Raw genomic sequence first — 9,393 nt, forward strand, 5'->3', positions numbered from 1 at the left:
AGTGTCATTTCCCACACGGGAGATCTGGGTGAGAATTACAGGACGCAATGTCACTCTAGCTATAAGAATGCATAGACCCACACCCAATATATGAGTTATTAAATTATACAATAAGTATATTATTTATTTATGTGCATATTGTTGCATGTGTGCATGACTACTTGTGTAAATATTTATACTGAATCAATCATGTAGCATAAAATCCTACATACAGATATATAGTATGCAGTGTTTTGCAGGGAACATGAAGTAAATGTGTAATGTGTGACTGATCTGTAGCTCAGCTATCCTTTTAACAACATTATACCTGGCGTCCCACATTTTTATTATAAAATAGCAGATCTACAAGCTTGTAGATCTGCTAGTTTTGCACAACACTTGTATGGCAAGATATAGTGTTTTTATTTATGAACATTATTCAATTGAAAATTGTATTTTCCAAATAAGATATACAGTAATTATGAGAGGTCTGTTACAGTGTCTGTTACAGTTCACACACCATTTGATGATTTCCCCCACCTGTTTTATCCCAGTTCTTTCTGGCGTAGGAATGAAGTCCTACTACACTTTAATCCCACTGAGTCAGGTCTGTGGATTTTATTTTTTAATAATGATATTTTTTGGGGCACATCCAAGCCTTCTACAAAAACCTAGGTGTTTGTAAAGATGATTTTAAGCTGACAATGGTAACAACTGAGGAGGTACTTAAAAAACTGAGTGCCGGCCTGGGCCATGGCTCAGCGGTCCAGGCACCTTGGCTGGTAATCCAGTCTGGCAGTGTGCCGTGGGTCCGACTCCCGATCCCGATGGCCTTTACTGCATGTACCCCCCCCCATCTCTCTCCCCATTTCCTGTCAGCCTACTGTCTGTCCCTCCATAAAAAAAATATAAAAAATTAAGGTGAAAGCCAAAAAAAAAACAACTGAGTGCACTTCAACCCCACAAGGCCACTGGCCATGACAATATTCCCTCCAAATTTCTCAGAGACTCGGCCATTTCTATAGCTCCAATCATCACCCACATAATAAACCTCTCCATCAAACAGGGACAGGTCCCCCAAGATTTCAAACTGGCCAAAGTAACCCCCCTGCACAAGAAAGGGAGCAAATTAGACCCCGGCAACTACCGCCCTATTTCTATTCTTAGCTCCATCTCGAAAGTGATGGAAAAAATAGTCTATGAACAGATTCAAAAGTATCTTGGCTTCAGAACATCCCACTCCACTGACACATGCCTCCTCTATTTGAGCTACATTAAAAGGATAACAAACTATCTGGAAAAACTGAATCCATTCTATTTGGATCAAATAATAATCTCAGCAAGGCATGTGGCTTCTTGGTTAGAGTGGGTGACAATATTATCACACGAAAAGATGAAATTACCTACCTAGGTTCTATCCTGGAGGCAAATCTTTCCGGTGATAAAATGGCCACCAACGTAATCAAAAAGGTCAACCAAAGAACAAAATTCCTATACAGGATCTCCTCACTGGTCAACAAAAACACCTTGAAGACCCTAACAGGAGCCCTCGTACAAGGTTTCTTTGACTCCGCTTACACCTGGTACCACAGCACCTCTAAGGCCCTTAAAACAACGCTCCAGACTTCCCAAAACAAACTGGTCAGGCTACTATTTGGCCTCACTCCCCGAACCCACCTCACCCCTGCCCACTTTGACAGGCCGGAATGGCTTAGGGTTGACGAGTACAGCACCTTGCAATGGGTCTGGTCCACAAGATTCGCTACACTACCAATACCCATGTACCTATCTAAATACTTCCTTAATGTCAACGAAGTCCACACCCACAACACCAGGGGGAGTTCAACAAACCATGTGCAACCCAGATTCGGCACAAACAAGGGACTAAATTAATTTCGCTCCTATGCCACCAAAATGTGGAACGCCCTACCAACAGTCATTAAGACATGCGAATCCCTTGACTCCTTCAAAACTGCTCTCAAAGGGCACCTACGGACGGCTGCAATTCAAAACTGGCTGGGCCCTATTGTAAACAAGTGTAATGCTTTATGGTGTCGTCCACTCACTGTTAACAGTTTTTGTATTGAGTTGTACTTGAAATGTACTGTAATTCTGCAAACTGTTAATAAATCAATCAATCAATCAATCAATTTGACTCTTTGCCGTTATACTTATACTACTTCACTGTAGCTATATATCTTCCTTCAGCACAGTCTCAAAGGTCTCACAGATTTGTAACTCACAAGTTCAGATTTGCAACTCACGTGAGTGAACTCACAGGTTCACATTTGTGTTTTGTATCCACAAGTTCAGATTTGTGTTTTGTTTTGCTAAAACTCTGCTGCTCTACTTTTGAGACTCTTCTGACATTGGGCGTTAACAAATGTCATCATTGGCTGAGGGAATCTGTCAATCATTCTGATTGACAGATTCCTCGGCCAATCAGATCGGTCCGCATTCAGCCAATCCTATGGCTCTAACGCCCTGGGGGCACGCTGGTCCATAGCTCTAATGGACCAGCCATAGGGCGTTAGAGCTATGGACCAGCGTGCCCCCCGCCATAGGGCGTTAGAGCTATGGACCAGCGTGCCCCCGCCATAGGGCGTTAGAGCTATGGACCAGCGTGCCCCCGCCATAGGGCGTTAGAGCTATGGACCAGCGTGCCCCCGCCATAGGGCGTTAGAGCTATGGACCAGCGTGCCCCCCGCCATAGGGCATTAGAGCTATGGGCCAGCGTGCCCCCCGCCATTGGGCATTAGAGCTATGGATCAGCGTGCCCCCCGCCATAGGGCATTAGAGCTATGGACCAGCGTGCCCCCCACCATAGGGCATTAGAGCTATGGACCAGCATGCCCCCAACCATAGGGCATTAGAGCTATGGACCAGCGTGCCCCCGCCATATGGCGTTAGAGCTATGGACCAGCGTGCCCCCCGCCATAGGCATTAGAGCTATGGGCCAGCGTGCCCCCCGCCATTGGGCATTAGCGCTATGGATCAGCGTGCCCCCCGCCATAGGGCATTAGAGCTATGGACCAGCGTGCCCCCCGCCATAGGGCATTAGAGCTATGGACCAGCGTGCCCCCCGGGCATTAGAGCTATGGACCCGCGTGCCCCCCACCATAGGGCATTAGAGCTATGGACCAGCGTGCCCCCAGGGCATTAGAGCCATAGGATTGGCTGAAGGCGGACCGATCTGATTGGCCGAGGAATCTGTCAATCAGAATGATTGACAGATTCCCTCAGCCAATGATGACGTTCGTTAACGCCCAATGTCAGAAGAGTCTCATTAGTAGAGCAGCAGAGTTTTAGCACAGTCTCAAAGGTCTCACAGATTTGTAACTCACAAGTTCAGATTTGCAACTCACGTGAGTGAACTCACAGGTTCACATTTGTGTTTTGTATCCACAAGTTCAGATTTGTGTTGTGTGTTTTGTATCCGTGTTTCGCATCTGTGTTTTGTATTTGTGTTTTGTATCTGTAATTTGCATCTGTGTTTTGTATCTGTGTTTCACAACTGTGTTTTGTATTTGTGTTTCAAACACAGATGCGAAACACGGATACAAAACACAGATGCAAATTACAGATACAAAACACAAATACAAAACACAGATGCAAACTAGAAAAAGTGCCCTTCTGGGCACAGGTCTCCACCAGGACAATAGGAGTGTGTGTGTGTGTGTGTGTGTGTGTGTGTGTGTGTGTGTGTGTGTGTGTGTGTGTGTGTGTGTGTGTGTATGTGTGTGTGTGAGAGACACAGCTTGGCCTGTTGTAGCGCCACCATGAGGCTGATTTGAAAACTGTCAAGTGGCATTTCTTCCTCAGCCTAGTGGGAATATGCATGCACAGTTTCACCGAAATCGGACGCTGCGTTGAGTAGTTGTGGCGATTTGTACAAAGCGGGTACAAAGCGGGCTACTCCTGAAAAGTTTTGAAGCCAATCGTAGGCAATGAAGGTGGATTATGAGAAATCAAACAAACCCGTCTTGATCACATGACTATGGAGAGCACGTGTACCGATTTGCGTGAAATTTGGATAACATCTGAAGGAGTAATATTAGAAAATGTGTTTTACATATGTCGGCCTCCTGGTGGCGCTATAAAGAGCAGATGTGAAAAATTCCAGGCAAAGGTTTTTCCTTGGCCTCTAGGGAGTTGGCATACAAAGTTATCCACAAATCCATGCAGTTGGAGGTAAAAACACTTTTCGGCCAGTTATAGCGCCACCATGAGGCTGAGTTGAAAATGTTCACGTGGCATTTCTTCCTCGGCCTAGTGGGAATGTGCGTGCGCAATTTCACGGAAATCACACGATGTGTTCATGATTTGCAGCATTTTGTTTGAAACTAAGCACTCCTGTGAACTTTGGGAGCCAATCTTAGCCAATCAGGATGGAGTCTGAGAAATCTGAAAGACCCGTTTTGTTGAATGGCTCTAGAGAGACTGTGTACCAATTTGCGTGATGTTTGGAAAAAATCTGTAGGTGTACTGTCCAAAAACTTGTTTTGCACAAAGCGGCCTCCTGGTGGCGCTATAACAGGCCGTTCTGGAAATTTTGGGGCAGAGGTTCATCGTTGGCATCCAGGGAGTGTGTGAGCAAAATGTGGCATCGCCCGGGTTAACAGTGCCGGAGATTAGCTGATCACAGACGGACGGACGGACGGACACACGGACGGACGGACGGACGGACGGACGGACGGACGGAGTGCAAAACATACTCTCTCCCCATGCCTTCGGCCTGGTGGAGACAACTCTCCCCATGCCTTCGGCCTGGTGGAGACAATTACAGATACAAAACACAAATACAAAACACAGATGCGAAACACAGATACAAAACACAGATGCGAAATACAGATACAAAACACAAATCTGAACTTGTGGATACAAAACACAAATGTGAACCTGTGAGTTCACTCACGTGAGTTGCAAATCTGAACTTGTGAGTTACAAATATGTAAGATTTACCGTGACACTTTTGATACTGTTCTCACTCCATATTTTCCTGCCTACCAGTAGGCTAGTAGGCTATAGTAGTAGGCTGCTGTCTCTGACTTCACTGTCTCTGAATGTCTCTGACTTTGAACTTTCAAAGTCGACTTTGAAATTTAAAAGTCGACTATTTGAGAGAGAGAGATTCAATTTATTGTCAATGTACAGTACAAGTACAGCACAGCGAAAAGTATTTTCGCATCTCACCAATAGTGCAAACATGTCAGTAAGGAGGAGGATACATTAATACAGTAGTAACAGTAGATATGGGCTGAGCAGTAGTCATTTAAATAAATAAATAAATAAGAATATGAGAAGGAAGAGAAAAAACATGATCTGTCCATATTGCACGTAGCCCTTATTGCACGTGGCCCAATGCACAAAGTGCTAAACTAAGGTCCAGAGACCATATTCCACAAGTCCAGTGGCCATATCACACGAGTCCACATAGTGCAAGACTAGTCTAGAGTCTCGACAGGGATGGTGGATGGGTTGGGGGCTGACACTGGAGGGGGGAGAGGAGTGTATGAGGAGTTTAGGTAGATGACAGTGGAGGGGAAGAAGCTGTTCCTAAGTCTGCTGGAACCAAGGTTCCTATAACGTCTCCCAGAGGGGAGGAGGGCAAACAGACTGTGGTTGGGATGAGAGGGATCCTTTATGATGTTATGAGCCTTCCTCAGGCACCGTCTGTCATAGATGGACTTAATGACAGGGAGAGATGTTCCGGTGATGCGTTGGGCAGTTTTCACCACCCTCTGCAGTGCCTTCCGGTCAGAGGCTGTACAGTTTCCGTACCAGACCGTGGTGCAGTACGTGAGGATGCTCTCGATGGCACAGCGGTAGAAATTCCCCAGTATCTGAGGAGATAGGTGTGCTTTCCTCAGTCTCCTCAAGAAGAAGAGACGCTGGTGGGCCTTCTTGACCAGAGACGCGGTGTTGAGGGTCCAGGAGAGGTCCTCAGAGATGTGGACCCCCAGGAATTTAAAGTTGTGGACCCGTTCGACCTCTGCTCCGTTGATGTGAATGGGAGCGTGAGTGACAGCCCTAGTCCTCCTGAAGTCCACCATAAGCTCCTTGGTCTTCTTGGTGTTCAATGCCAGGTTGTTATCGGCACACCACGACGCCAGATGCTGGATCTCCTCCCTGTAGGCCGTCTCATCGTTATTTTTGATGAGACCCACCACCGTTGTGTCATCAGCGAACTTGATGATGGTATTGGTGCCGTGCATAGGGGTGCAGTCGTGGGTGAAGAGGGAGTAGAGAAGGGGGCTCAGCACACAGCCTTGTGGGACACCAGTGCTCAGGGTTAGGGTGGAGGAGGTGAGGTTGCCTATCCTAACAGACTGGGGTCTGTCTGTGAGGAAGTCGAGGATCCAATTACAGATGGAGGGAGTGATGTCCAGGTCCTTGGTTGCCACAAGGTCACCAAGCTTAGTGATGAGTTTGGATGGGATGATAGTGTTAAATGCCGAACTGAAGTCGATAAACAGCATCCGTACGTGAGTGTTGCTCTTGTCCAGGTGAGTGAGTGCACAGTGTAGGGCGGAGGAGATGGCGTCATCAGTGCCCCTGTTCTCTCGATAGGCAAATTGATGCCTGTCGAGGGATGGAGAGAGGCCAGCTTTGAGGTGGGGCAGGACCAGCCTCTCGAAACACTTCATGATCGTGGAAGTGAGTGCGACAGGTCGAAAGTCGTTAAAGCACTTCGCAGAGGAGTGTTTCGGCACAGGCACGATGGAGGTGGACTTAAAACACGCAGGGACAGTTGCTTGGGCTAGGGACAGGTTAAAAATGTCCGTGAGCACCTCCGTCAGCTGCTCAGCACAGCTCATAAGCACCCGACCCGGGATGCCGTCAGGCCCAGCTGCCTTATGTGGATTGGTCCTGCTCAGTGCGGCGCGTACATCCGTGGTGGAGAGAGTGAGGGGTTGGAGATCAGCAGGTAGGACAACCCTGGTGGGCGTCTCCCGGTTGTCTCTGTCGAAGCGGGCATAGAAGTTGTTGAGGTCGTTGGGGAGAGAAGGGTCGGTTGCAGGGGGGGGGGGGGGGGGGGGGGGGGGTTGGAGGGTTTGTAGTCCGTTATGGCCTGGATGCCCTGCCACATGCGTCGGGGATCGTTGGTGTAAAAATGATCCTCAACCTTTACGCTTGTGGCTCAGCTTGGCCTGCTTTATGGCCTTGTTTAGGTCAGCCCTGGCTGAGCAGTAGGCCTGCTTGTCACCTGATCTGAAGGCGGTGTCACGTGCCTTCAGCTGCAACCGGACCTCACTGTTCATCCACGGCTTTTGGTTGGGAAAGGTGATAATCTGTTTGGTGGTGGTGACACTGTTGATGTTGGAGATGATGTGAGCCAGAACAGAGGAGGTGTAGGAGTGAATGTCAATGTGGGAGTCTATGGTGGCCTGAGTGGCAAACAGGCTCCAGTCTGTGGGTTGTAACAGGCGCTGTAGCTCCGAGTCTGCCCCATCAGGCCATATTTTCACAGATCTGGTCAGGGGCTTAATCCGTTTTATGAGTGGTGTGTACTTGGGGAGGAGGAACAAGGAGAGGTGATCAGAACGTCCCAGGTGGGGGAGGGGAACAGCTCTATACGCCTCTTTGATGTTAGTGTAGACATGGTCTAAGATCTTGTTGCCTCGTGTGGGACATGTGACATGCCGCCATCTTGCTCAGAGACGAGCTCTGAGCGGACAGAGTTGTCGCAACTCTCTCATCTAAACGACGCTGCCTCAGACAGAAAGACAGGGGAACATTTTTGAGCATGACAAGCAACTAGACCCGATTGAATGGGAAACACATCGTGTGTAACAAACTCCGACACTGTTGTATGTTGTGGACTGGTGTAGGGATGTCGGTAACAGTTAATTTCCCAGCCGGGTAGCCGATGGCATTATGCGGTTAATTAACGGTCGTTGATTTTTTTTTTATAGGCTACCCCAAATGTAATATGCATGTATAGGCTACATAATTAACGTTGGTAGTCGAATGGTATACATTTATTTATGCTCCAAACAAAAAAGCAACATTAACAATACAAAGAAATTGTTTTAGGCTTAATCATCAATAAGCAACGCATCGCATCTGCACGCATGCATGCATCTGCACGCATGCATGCATCTGCGTGTCTACAGTACAGGTGTCCGCCGGTCCTAGTCCAAAACATAAATAAGTCCAGATCTGAGCAACGGAGCAGATGACAAAATAACAACATTCCCAAACACATTGGGAGTATGCTCTGCTCTCTACCTGTCCTCAAACGAGCATGACAGTGTAATCAAAATAATAATGGTCAGATCGCATACAGACAGATTACTTATTTACTGCGGAGAGAACACGTTTGACTGATCACTCGTCACTCTCGTGGTGTTTTTCCCCCTCTCCCTGGTTCCATAAGGATATGTCCACATGTCTTCTCGTCAAGTAAGATGTAAACATTGAGAACTGTTTTGACGTGAGGGGAGGGGAGATCATTTCTAACGGCAATAATACCACCGTCGATCCAGAGCCATAGAGTAGAAGAGTTGTGACATGTCAAAGATAGTAGAGAGATGGAAGATGCTGTACTGCAGTGACAATATACACACCAGCGTCACTGACAAGCAAACTTACAAACTACAGACTGGCAGCCAAGTAGCCTAGCATCCTACTAGCCTACATGTAGGCAGGAAGATGGCGCCCAAATAAGCCAAAATCCTACAGAACGCGTCACTATGCCCCCCCCCCCCCCCCCCCCTATACACTTCAACGGTCCAGAGACCCGGATCAAACACCAGGATCAATATGTCCTTCTGTTCATCAAACAGACGGTAGCTGCACACAGGAGACCAGAGGACATTTACATTCAAGTCAAGTTGTATGGACAGTTTTATTTAAAATGACCAAGAGCCACAGGACAGCCAGAGAGTATACTGTATACCCACAGTATGAGTATAGCCTACACTTATTTGTATAATAACACACTTCACCTCATTACAATACTTCACTTCTTACTGCTATTATTTTTTAATGTTTATGCCTTGCTTTTCTTTTCTTTCTTTCTCCATTGCTCTGTAAAACACTTTGAGCTGCATTTCATGTCATGAAAGGTGCTATACAAATAAAGTTTTATTATTATTATTTATTATTATTATTACTTCATAACACAAGCAATAGTAGTCTAAAATGCAAATATAGGGATCAATCCAATGAATCGTTGCATGGGCTATAACATCAGCATTACTGCCCCCACCTGGCCATCTGGATCTCTCTAGACTGACTAGAGCACCTGTCTCAACTCAAGAGACTACTCTCCATAGATGGCATGTAATGTTCTCTATCATGGGTTTACCTAGCTGGAAACAAAACATATTATACACGTTTCCCCTTCTTTTGTGTATACTGTGTAAACGTAGAATTCCCTGATTCTATTCTAGTTGTTATTACAGTAAT

The sequence above is a fragment of the Electrona antarctica genome, assembly GCF_951216825.1.
Source record: "Electrona antarctica genome assembly, chromosome: 1".
Taxonomy (NCBI): domain Eukaryota; kingdom Metazoa; phylum Chordata; class Actinopteri; order Myctophiformes; family Myctophidae; genus Electrona; species Electrona antarctica.